Here is a 13,030-nt window from a genome sequence, read left to right as displayed (position 1 = left end):
TTGATTTGCCTTTTATCCTCCACACCGATGATTCTGACACAGGTCTTGGTGCTGTGCTAAGCCAAAATGCCTGTCCTGTTCCTGAGCCAGAAACCGTTGGACCGGAATACCAGGCATGCAGTGGTGTAGCTCCTTCATCGCCAGGGCTGTATTCACACCAACACCGATGACCTTTCACTTGTTCACAACCTCTTGGTTTAGACTACCTGACCCAATGGGTCTGGGCTGGGTGGTTGCTATGTCACACACGTGCACATGGGAGACAGCTTAAGGACTTAAATACCTACAGTATAATTACCTGACGGACCAGGGCTTGGCACTGTCCTCTAATGCTTTCTTTCTTTCTCCCTCTGCAGACCATCTGAAGGAACCTCCCACTAATGACATCACTTCTGGTTCTGTTTCCCCTGGACCCGCCCCTTACTGTCATTCTGATATACTGTATAACCACCATTTTGTTTTATCGTATTCAGTTCATTCATGAGCACTGTCTGTTAAAACCATTTTGTTTAGCTTTTGCCAACTTTTTTCCAAGTACACAGAATTACCACGGTGGTACACCCCAAAACTTTATCTTGGTTTGTTTCTAATTATTTCATACTGTACATTCTTATTTTCTCAATTGTAATGATGATCTGCCTTCATGATTTGTGTACCTCACCTTTTGTGTCATATCTTGCTTACTGATCAGGTAAAATGCACAACATTTGATGTATATAAACAATAATAGCATACATTGTTGACTAGTCTTTTTCAGTTTGCTGGGATGTACAGAAGTTGGAGGTTACAAGGTCCTCTGGTGAATCATGTCAATAATAGATTTTTGGGGAAACACAACTAGAAAAAAAGCATGTTTTATTCTTACTACAGCCACTATGGTGTGGATATCTTGTATATCATATGATCTCAGGAATGAGAAGGCATCCTAACAGATTTCAGAAACATCTTTAGAGCTCTAACATCCATTGAGAGGTTCCAGGCTCATTTATACTTGGTTACTTGCATGCTTTACTAAGGTCACTTCATCTTGGCTGCCTAATTAATGGATTAATAACAATTGTAACTCGTCATTACATTATGTTTGCTGGTAACACATATCCTGCTACTATGTAACCTAAAAAAAGGAATTATAACAAAAAGGTAGGTATGGCACTATGTTACCATACATTTGTAAGTTGTAGTTATTATATAAGGCTCCAATGAAAAGTCATCCTAAGAAGTAACTCTTACCAAACTTACATTATTGAGCAATTCCTTCCTTCTATTTGTCCCATACAATATCTCAAATATTCATCTGGAGTGAAGACTCTGGTGTAATGGGTGGATTTGTATGTGGCTAAATTGTACACAGATTTGCACTGTTTAATCCTGGCTAATTGGTATAAGAGGAGTCTTCTCAAGACTTCTCAGGTGGTATATATAAAAACTAGAAGGACCTATTACTTCCCAGGCATAACCAGATTCATCTCTACATTCTGGTGAGTGCATGATGACTGTGTAAGATGTATAGTGTAAAATTACACTCAGCTTGACAAAACCACTGCTAACTGCTGAGTGAAGTCAGATAAGATGCCAACCACATGATAGGCATGCTAAATATAAGGAATGATCATAATAAAAATTGGTGCTTGCAGTTTGATAGAGTTAGAGGTACAGTAAATTAGATATAGTGAAATTCTTAATTGAATGTGCTAATCAAAATGCATCACGCCAACTCACTCTGGCACCAAAACTTGTGAGTATATAGAGACTGCTTTACCTCAATACTTCTGTGTTCCTTAGTCTCAGAACACATTATTGGCTGTAAAACTACAATTATAATTTAGGAATTATTGTTTTTTCTCACCAGGTGTGTCTTAATAGGCTACAGTGGCTGCATATTTTCATCCCCATGAGTTTCTTAATTAGTATCCAATTATTGCTGCTAATGGAACAATCTTCATTTGCCTAAATATTAGTTGACTCCAGTTTTAAGATTCAGACCCCTTAATTGTTTCCAACAGCCAAACAATAATGAGATGCAAAGTGAGCCAACAGATGACTAGTTAAATTGATCCTACTTCATCATGCAGTACAATATGTTTCATTAAAATATTCGGAAGGGAAAAGGTAAAGATCTGAGAAAAATCGATCTGTTCTGGTTCACAAAACACTTTGATAGTGCTTTCAGATAAAATAAACAGTCTGGTGTAGTGGAATGAGAGCACTAACAAGCCATTGAATTTAATAATGTGTTTCACTCACAACCCAGATTGACTAATTAAGAAACTGGTAATAATTAAAAATTGTGGTCCAATCAGAGCAAAAACGGTGGCCCTCCAGAAGCGTTTGAGACCTCTGAATTAGCTGGTCATCTGTAGCTTTGCTCTACATCTCATTATTGTTTGGCAGCTGATTATGGAAAAAGAAACCACGAATGGTTCTGAATTTCAAAAAACCATTCAATTAAAATTTGGGCAGTAAAGTCTGTTGCAACCAGAATTGCTTACTAATGAAGAAAAGAGATGGAAAGAAAACCTGCAGCCACTGTGGCCCTCCTGGATCTGAGTTTGATGGCCCTAATTTATTCTGAAAAATGTTCCACAGTAAAGATTTTGGATATATATGAGGATATTCACAAGTTCCAATATTATTTCAGTAGCCCTAAAGTTTGTGCCTCTAGCTTGTGCACAGAACATTAGAACACTCTAGGCGAGAACAGGCCATTCAGCCCAACAAAGCTCGCCAGTCCTATCTACTTATTTCTTCCAAAAAAACATCAAGTTGAGTTTTGAAAGTCCCTGAAGTCTTACTGTCTACCACACTACTTGGTAGCTTTTTCCAAAAGTCTCTTGTTCTTTATGTAAAGAAAAACTTCTTAATGTTTGTGCAAAATTTACCCTTAACAAGTTTCCAGCTGTGTCCCTGTGTTCTTGATGAACTCATTTTAAAATATCAGTCTCGATCCACTGTACTAATTCAGTTCATAATTTTAAACACTTCAATCATGTCACCTCTTAATCTTCTTTTGCTTAAACTGTATAGGCTCAGCTCTTTAATCTTTCCTCATAATTCAACCCCTGTAGCCCTGGAATCAGCCTAGTCACTCTTCTCTGGACCTTTACTAGTGCTGCTATGTCCTTTTTGTAGCCTGGAGAGCAAAACTGCACGCAGTATTCAGATGAGACCTCACCAGTGCATTGTAAAGCTTGAGCATAACCTCCTTGGACTTGTACTCCACACATCGTGCTATGTAACCTGACATTCTGTTAGCCTTCTTAATGACTTTTGAACACTGTCTGGAAGTCGATAGCTTAGAGTCTACTATAACTCCTAAATCCTTCTCATAAGGAGATACATTCCAAATTATCTGCCAATCCACCTATCTTGGTATCATCTGCAAACTTAACCAGCTTGTTACTTATATTCCCCTCTAAATCATTTATATATATTAAAAATAGCAGCAGCTCTAGCACTGACGCCTGTGGAACACCACTCTTAACACTGGCCAGTTCTGATGAGGTTCCTCGCACCATCACCCTCTGCTTTCTGTGTCTGAGCCAAGTCTCCACCCATCTAAAAAAATCACCCTGAACTCCCACTTCTTTTAATTTGATGCCCAACCTCTCATGTGGCACCTTATCAAACGCTTTCTGAAAGTCCAGATAAATAACTGTGTTAGGAAATATCAGGTTGGATAATGGATGGATGGATATGCTCCACTAGGATCGTATCCTTTTGTTGCTTCCTCATAGAATTCCAGCATGTTAGTAAAACATGACCTCCCTCTTCTGAACCCATGCTGACTGTTCAGAATAATTTCTGTCCTTGCCAGGTGTTGCTCAATCTTGTCCTTAATAACTCCTTCCATTAATTTTCCTGTGATGCATGTTAAGCTTACTGGCCTATAGATGCTTGTGCATATGAATCTAAAAGACATTCAGAGTATTTGGATTCTTCGCAAAAGAGATTTTGGAGCTCCAAATGGGAGACTACATTGCACATATTGCAGTGAAAGAGATATATGGAAAGGTTTAAAAGGTCTACCCTGATCAAAATCCAAGCAGTGAAATATAATTGGATGTCTGTGCTAACAATGAACTATCCATAATTTTCACCATTTTCAAATGCAATGTTGCTCACAATTGACCCAACATGTTAAAGAGACAATAAAATATAATGTTAATAACTTTGTATTTAGTGTTTAAAGTGAAACATCATCTGAGCTTTCTTAGCTCACAACTTGCCTCAGTGAAATTTAAATCTTGATGGAGTATAACTCTGTAAAATTAAATTGAGACAAAACGGAACTCCTGCAAATTGGAAGAAAATGAGCATCTTTTCAATCACTCTTGATGAAGATCTCATCAGACCCTCTTCTAATGCAATCTTCTTGTCATTTTTGATTCCTCCCTTTCTAATTCCACCAACATAAACCACATTAAGAAACTTTCCTGCTTTCACCTCTGTAACATATCCAGTGTTCACTGATTCATCTCCCTTTCTAATGCTGAGAAACTTGTCCATGCTTTTATCTCATCCCACATTGATTATTGTACCTCCTGACTGGCAGGTGCCCCTTCTAATCTTATATCACAGCTCCAGTTGATTCAAAACTCTGCTGCAATAGTCCTTACATGAACCAGCAACAGCAAGCACATAATACCCATCCGGCTTCACCTTCACCGGCTCCCTGTATCTTACAGGATTGTAAGTGAAACTCTAATAACAACATACTGTTCAAAACTTTAAAAGGCCACATACCAGGCTACATCAGTCACCTTCTCCATCAGTATACTCCTGTTTGCCCACTAAGGTCCTCTGGTTCTGGCAATTATGTTGTGCCTCACCCTAACCTGCACTCTATGGGTGGCAGGGCCTTCAGCTGTATAGCACCCAGACTTTGGAATGACCTCCTGAAATTAATGAGATCAGTTGACTCAATTCAGTCTTTTAGAAAACAGCTTAAAACTCATCTGTTCAGGAAGGCTTTTAACTTAACCTGAGGTTCTGCCCCTTCTTTCAGTTTACCTCTCTGTTCAGATACTCAGTATAATTTGTGTGTATGTTAATATATTTAGTAATAAACATAGTATTTTATTCTGGCTTATTGTTTTTTATTCTGTTTAATGCTTTGTATATCCTGTACTTATCTGTTTTAGTGTTCTATACAGAAAATGTGTATCCAGTGCTTCATATACCCTGTTGTTTTTTCTGAGACTCTGTGAAGCTCCTTGAGCATGGGAAAGGCACTATATAAATAAAATGTATTATTATTAGTTTTCATATTGTATGGGTGCACATACATAACATAACAAGGCAATCTGCATAAGTGTTTGGTTCTCCTAATATAATTGGAACATTTAACAGCACTCATATTGCAATAACGGCACCTAGCAAGAATAAAGCTTCTTTTGTTAACTGTAGGCAGTTACATTCGTTTAACATACAAGTCACCAGTGATGCCAAGATGACACTGACAAAGGTCATGGCACGTTGGCATGATTCATTTATTTTCAGACAAAGTAGCTTTGGCAGATGTGATGGTGCTATATGTGGTGGCAGGCTTTTTGGTAAAGTAACTGGTTGAACACTCAGTTTTTCTTATGGCCTATGCTCTTCATTGCAAAAGCAATCATGTCATGACATGTACCAAGTAATATCAGGTACCTGCTCAGACTGGCGTCTTGCGCATTTTCCTGACCCTCAAAATGCAGAGGAGAGGTGTTATAATGCTATGCCCTGATCTTGCATTCTCAGCTACGGATCGCAGCCAGATGCTCTTGAATGCAGATGGAGGCGTCGCCATGTGTCAGGTAGGAGGTTGTTCTACCAGACAAACAAGTTGTGTAGAATCGTAATTGCATATGTATGAGGATGATTAGCATGCTCCATATATGGTTGCTTCAGGGTGGCTTTTGAGGCACTTTTACGCATGCACATTTACAAGGTGACTGTGATTTATAAAGGGTAAGTGGCTTAGAAATGTATCTGATTTGTTTTTGGCGTATGCATTCTCCTGGGTTTTTTTGAGTGTGCATGTTTCCACACTTGAGTCCACACAACGTTTTATAAATTGGTCTTGCCTGAAATCCTCAGTATGAAGAAGTGGATGTAAAATAAATAAACACAACCTGAGTATTTCACAGTGATATTGAAGTGTAGTATGCACTGTGAAAGTCTGTAGGACTAATGAGTGTTTCTTATCATTTTCAACTTTTCAAACAATAGTTTGTCTCACTGTGATTTACAGAAAGGAATTTAGAACTATACACATCCAAAAAGAGTAAGTCCTTCTCCTAAACCATCCTATTATGTACACTCAGTTGCAAGACAGCAAATATAAATATGTTTTTTCTGAGAAGCAGCGTGCATGATAGCAGGAACTACCCATACTCACTCATCTTTTATTTAAAAGCTGACAGTTAATCTAACGTACACAGTTTATATGCAGGTAAAACCTACGTGGAAAAATTATGCAAACTCAGTGAACAGGCTGCCATGAATCACAATCAAGTACATGAGGATGTGAGCTGTGAGCTACTTATAGTACTTCATCTGCTGCCCTAGCTTCTGAAATGAAAATAAAAATGAGATTCATATTTTTAAGGTTTACAATGCCATAATTTCAATGCCTGGATGAGGAGGGAAGAGTTTGCAGGACAAGAGATGAGGGCATTATGAGTGTTTTTCAAACATTTCAATTATTAAGAATGAGTTTAATTGAACTTCAAATTCCACATAGGTAAATGTACCAATCCAAGGTTATGCTGCAACTCTTTCACTTTGTCATATCTCCTTTTTACTATATATATATACAGTATATATATATATATATATATATATATATATATATATATATATATATATATACAGTGGAACCTTGGTTCACAACCATAATTCATTCCAAAACTCTGGTCGTAAGCTGCTTTGGTCGTGAACCGAAATAATTTCTCCCATAGGATTGTATGTAAATACAATTAATCTGTTCCAGACCTTACAAACTGTATGTACATATTTTTTTTAAAGATTTTTAAGCACAAATATAGTTAACTATACTATAGAATGCACAGTGTAATAGTAAACTAAATGTAAAAACACTGAATAACACTGAGAAAACCTTGAACAACAGAGAAAACTAACACTGCAAGAGTTCGTGCTATAGCGCTACGAACTGCTTCCAAAAACCCTTTTTTAATGAGTTTTAAGCACAGGGAAAAAAATGAACATTTGAAAAATCTGTAAATTAATAAACCACCAAGAAAAGTAACATTGCAACAATGCACGCTACGAACCGATCACTGTAAACAGAAGTGAAGTGGAGGTTAAAATCCAAAAGAAAAAAGTCTTTATTAAATACGAGGTTAAAGCGATGCTCAAATCTGTCTCTTTAAAAACAAGCCCGGTGGATTCTTTAACTGTCTTCTCTGCCTTATGCGTCCAGTCATCTCTCTCTCTCTCTCTCTCTCACTCGCGTGTGTGTGTGTGTGTGTGTGTGTGTGTCTGTCTCTCGTGTGTGTCTGTGTGTCTCTCTCTCGCGTGTGTCTGTGTGTGTGTGTTTCTCTCTCTCTTTCTCTCTCTCTTACTCGCTCGCTGCACAGGGAATGCACAAGGACTGAGCACGTGCGGAAATCATTGGTGTGCACAAACCAAAAGGGAAACTGGCTTGTTCGTATACCAAGTGTGTGGTCGTGAACAGATGCAAAAGTTTGGTGAACTTTTTGGTCGTAATCCGATTTGTATGTGTTCTGAGATATTCATGAACCGAGGTTTCACTGTATATATATATATATATATATATATATATATATATATACTGTATATATATATACGAAAAAAATACCCACGCTTCGCAGCTGAGAAATAGTGTGTTAAAGAAGTTATGATAAAGAAAAGGAAACATTTTAAAAATAACGGAACATGATTGTCAATGTAATTGTTTTGTCACTGTTATGAGTGTTGCTGTCATCAAGGATTTGATTATCATTATTTGTTTCAGTCAGGTTCGTATTTGGAGGATGTGTTGTGTTCAAGTTACATTTCGTGTTTGTCTAGTCTATCCCTGACCATCTCATCTTCGTTGTTAACCGCTGTAAAGATAACAGGTTTCATTCATCGAAGTGATCACTACCCAAATCAGTACTCATGAATCTAAGATGTTCAACAGTCATTCCTGGTATTAAGTTGTGGATTTGCCTGCGAATATTTAGCGCCAGTGTGTCTATGAACGTAAAAAAGTTTCTCTCTCACTTTTGCTGAGTTTGTGCCAAACACTATTCTATCCCTGACCATCTCATCTTCGTTTGCACAAGCACAGTCCTTCACCAGCAATTTTAACTCCGTTACAAAGTGATCAAAAGTCTTGTTTATACCCGGCTTCCTCTCATTAAACTTGTATCTCGTGAATATCTTATTCGTCTAAGGCATGACAAATGCCAGTGGCAGCGTGTTTATGAACTTAATTTAAAGTTAAGCTTTACACCATGCTTCCCTATTCGTTTGCATAAGCACAGTCCTTCACCAGCAATTATTTAATGTTAACTCAGACCCGGCACTTAAAAGTTTCTCACTTTTGCTGAGTTTGTGCCAAACACTATTCTATCCCTGACCATCTCATCTTCGTTTGCATAAGCACAGTCCTTCACCAGCAATTTTAACTCCGTTACAGCAATTTTAACTCCGTTACAAAGTGATCAAAAGTCTCGTTTATACCCTGCGTCTTCTCATTAAACTTGTATCTCGCGAATATCGTATTCGTCGTAGGCATGACAAACGGCAGCGGGAGCGTGTCTATAAACTTAATTTAAACTTATGGTTTACACCGTGCTTTGTTTCTGCAGTAGCAGCACTTATGAATATGCTTGTATGCGTCACTCGCTTCATATTCTTTTGCTGCCTTCTCAATTGTGTAATGCTCTTTGGAGCTCTTGCTTGTTCTCTGCGTATTGCGTTCACAATCAGTTCACGTGAGCTGCTTGGAGTACATGCATTGAAGGTTCTCAGCTGTGCTTGTGCTATCTTGTGCGATCTTGCGATGTCCACAGCTTTTTTTAATGTTAGCTAAGACCCAGCACTTAAAAGTTTCTCTCGCACTTTCGCTGAGTTTGTGCCAAACACTAGTCTATCCCTGACCATCTCATCTTTGGTTGCATAAGCACAGTCCTTCACCTGCGAATATTTAGTGGCAGCGTGTCTATCGGATTGCTGCTGACGGACGGCCTTATATGGGCAAGCACTCAATTACGTGGGAGGCGTGACGATGAGGGACACAACTCCGCCTCACATGGTGACCGAGCTGCAGGCTATGGCCGTATATATGTACGTAAGTAGGTTCCAGTTATGACCGTTACTCGTAAAATTTCTAAATGAAACCTGCCTAACTTTTGTAAGTAAGCTGTATGGAATGAGCCTGCCAAATTTCAGCCTTCTACCTACACGGGAAGTTGGAGAATTAGTGATGAGTCAGTGAGTCAGTCAGTCACGGAGGGCTTTGCCTTTTATTAGTATAGATATACTGTATATACGGTATATACACACACACACAGAAACACAGAAAGAGAAATTAAATGAATTAATTTGGTCAAAAACCAAGTAGATAATGTCATTGCTACCACAAAAAAAGAAAGTGGAACTGGGCAGAATTGGAATTGTAGGCAGAAGAACATACGGTAGGTGGATTACAGGTATTTTAAATTGGATTTCTAGTTATAACAAGAGACCAAGGAGATGGAAAATTCTAGATCTGTGGTTGAGATATAGAATTTTGATAGTACAACCTGGAAGCAGAAGAACAAAAATCATTACTTGTCGGGGAAGATAGAAAAGGTCTTTGCCCAGCAGTGGAGAGATGATTGCTGCAAATGATAATGATATATACAGTGTACTATATATACATATATATATATATATATATACAGTATATATATATATACATATATATATATATATATATATATATATATATACTGTATATGCTCAGTATGTAATGCATGCATGTGTATCTGTAGACACAGTCACTGAAAAATAAATTACTCTTTCTGATTGATTTGGTGCAATTATTAGCATTGTAAAATGCCAGAAATATAATGCTGTTGTGCGCAGTTGCTCCAGATGTTTGTTCTCCTGAGAACATGATTTATCATTTTTACATACATATGTATACTACCTTCAGCATAATTAGAGAATGAGAATAACACATTTTTCAGTATACAATTTTTCAATTTCATTCACCAGAATACAATTTTGGCTGGGAACTTTTAACTGTTTAAATTCTAATTTTCACTTAGGGGAGTGATGTGCAGGACTTATCAGATTGTTTTACTTGATAACTGTATTGATATCTGATTTAATAGTAATTTACAGAAAGGGATTCATTGTGGATGTGCTGCTAGACCTACAGAAAGCCTACTGTAATGATATCTCTAGTGTAGTTTCTGCTTAACTGGCATAATTCTACAGGTTTAAAGATGCTGGCAAGTATGATGCAAACCTCTTCACACTGATACTATACTTACAGTGTAATAAGGAATAGTTACACTGCAATTAAACAGAATCTTAAAAGAATGATTACTATATATGTAGACTATAATTAGGGAGAGTTAAAGTAAAGGGTGGCCAAGAGACATATTATCAAAATGGTCACAGAAGAGCAGTTTTACTAGTCTAGTCTACTGTGGCAGCAGAGCACTCCATATAAAATGGCTTAGTGTGGCACTATATGGCTGCCCTTTTAGATTTTTTATTTTATCCTGGGGTGTGGCATAACATGTTGTGTGCTTGTTAGATTTTATTTCATTGAAAGACTTCACACACCAAGTGATAGCTTTTTCAAACACCTCATATCCTCTTGGGAGGTGAATTTTAATTTGGAAAGGTTTCCTTGTTCCTTGGTATTTCCTTGCTATCAATGCATCTTCTTGGATTCTTTATGGAAGATTTCCATCTTAAGTATCTTGAGTATAGGAAAGGTGCTATATAAATAAAATGTATTATTATTATTAGTATTATTATCTTTCAAAGACATATGGGTAGCAAGACTCCATACTAAAACAAAATGCATAAGAGATCACTGGAGTAAATGAGAAAAATTCTAACTTAAACAATGCAAACTTTTCCCATAGAAATAAAATAATATATATTTTAATGGATGCTAAATGGGCCAAGTATAACTGAGAATAAGTGCATCAGTTTATCATGCCATCTTATTGGAAAACCTGTATTGGACCAAAGCAGATATATATATATAAACTGCTCATAAAATTAAAGGAACACTTTGAAAACACATCAGATATCAATGGGAAAAAAATCCTGCTGGATATCTATAATGATACTGATATGGACTGGGTAATAGGAATGAAAGGATGCCACATCGTTTGATGGAAATAAAAATCATCAACCTACAGAGGACTGAATTCAAAGACACCCTGAAAATCAAAGTGAAAAGATGATGCGGCAGCTTTGTCCATTTTGCCGAAATTTCATTGCAGCAACTCCAAATCGTATTCAGCAGTTTCTATGGCCACCACGTGCTTGTATGCATGTCTAACAACGTCGGGGCATGCTCCTAATGAGATGACAGATGGTGTCCTGGGGGATCTCCTCCCAACTCTGGGCCAGGGCATCACTGAGCTCCTGGACAGTCTTAGGTGCAACCTGGCAGTGTCGGATGGACCGAAACATAATGTCCCAGAGGTGTTCTACTGGATTTAGGTCAGGCGAGCATGGGGGCCAGTCAATATTATCAATTCCTTCGTCCTCCAGGAATCGCCTGCATACTCTCGCCACATGAGGCCGGGCATTGTTGTGCACCAGGAGAACCCACTGCACCAGCATAGGGTCTGACAATGGGTCGAAGGATTTCATCCCGATACCTAATGCCAGTGGTGGACCTGCCAATTCTGGTATTCCGTCGCAAATGCCAATCAAGCTCCATGGTGCTGGGCATTGGAAGTTGGACTACCTGTGCAACCTCTGTAGGGTTCAGGTATCGCCTCATGCTACCAATAATGACACTGACTGTAGCCAAATACAAAACTAGTGAAAAAAGTCAGAAAAGATGAGGAGGGAAAAATATCAGTGGCCTCCACCTGTTAAACCATTCCTGTTTTGGGGGTCGTCTCATTGTTGCCCCTCTAGTGCACCTGTTGTTAATTGCACCAACTGATTAACAACCCCCCTGCTAGTTAACTGACCAGATTAATATCCCAGAGGTTTCATTGACTTGATGCTATACTCTGAATAAAACGTGTTCCTTTAATTTTTTGAGCAGTATATATGTAATGAATTAATCATATTTTTTAAAAGAAAATATTCAGCACCAACTTTTATTGTAAGGTGCAGTCATCCACCAATACAACCAGAGGATTACTCGCATCAACTACAGAATGTTTTTAATTTATGCTTTTGTTTAGCTAAACGTTTCCTTTAGGCTGCTTATGATTTTGCATTATGCATTAATTTGTTAATTTTTCTTGAAATTGAATCAGGTATGAGGTTCAAATTCAGAACAACGTATTATTATTTAAACTTTCAGGTTCACATTTTAAAAACTGACCAGAGATACCTTATTGTGGTTTTAATTACTATTAAGTATATTGTTCTGCCCTGTTTTAATTCTGAATGGCAAGGACCCGGTGTCTATTCCAGAAACCTCAGAAGCAGGGTCGAAACCAACCCTGGGTATGGTGCTATTCCATTACAGGCCACAGTCACACATACACCCAAACTGAGTTACTTGTGCAGAGGCCTTTGGAAATTGCCAATTGATGAACACTCGAGTCTTTATGGCAGGCATGGCCAGCTCTATCCTGGATGGTTACTATTACTGCAGGTTTTCATTCTAATCGTTTTCTTAATTAGTAACCAGTATTTGCAACTAATTAACTTTAAAGAACTTATTAATACTCAGACTCCTTAATTGTTCCTCCTTTCCTTAATTAGCAGCCAAACAATACTGAGATATAAAACAAGCCAAAACATTGCCAACTTACATGTAATCTCTCATATAATATTTAAAAATAAAGAAAGGTGAATGTCTCAGTATTGTTGATCT

The 13,030-nt window shown here is 37.8% G+C and overlaps 1 protein-coding gene across 14 annotated transcripts in view; it reads right to left on the bottom strand.

Moving 5' to 3' along the window:
- dmd (dystrophin) overlaps positions 1–13,030 on the bottom strand; it is a 2,654,580-nt gene that overhangs the window by 270,872 nt on the left and 2,370,678 nt on the right. The window lies entirely within an intron of this gene.

The sequence above is a fragment of the Polypterus senegalus genome, chromosome 2 (genome assembly GCF_016835505.1).
Source record: "Polypterus senegalus isolate Bchr_013 chromosome 2, ASM1683550v1, whole genome shotgun sequence".
Classification (NCBI taxonomy): Eukaryota; Metazoa; Chordata; class Cladistia; order Polypteriformes; family Polypteridae; genus Polypterus; species Polypterus senegalus.
The sequence above is the reverse complement of the archived record's forward strand: the minus strand, read 5'-3'. Positions and strand labels throughout refer to the sequence as shown.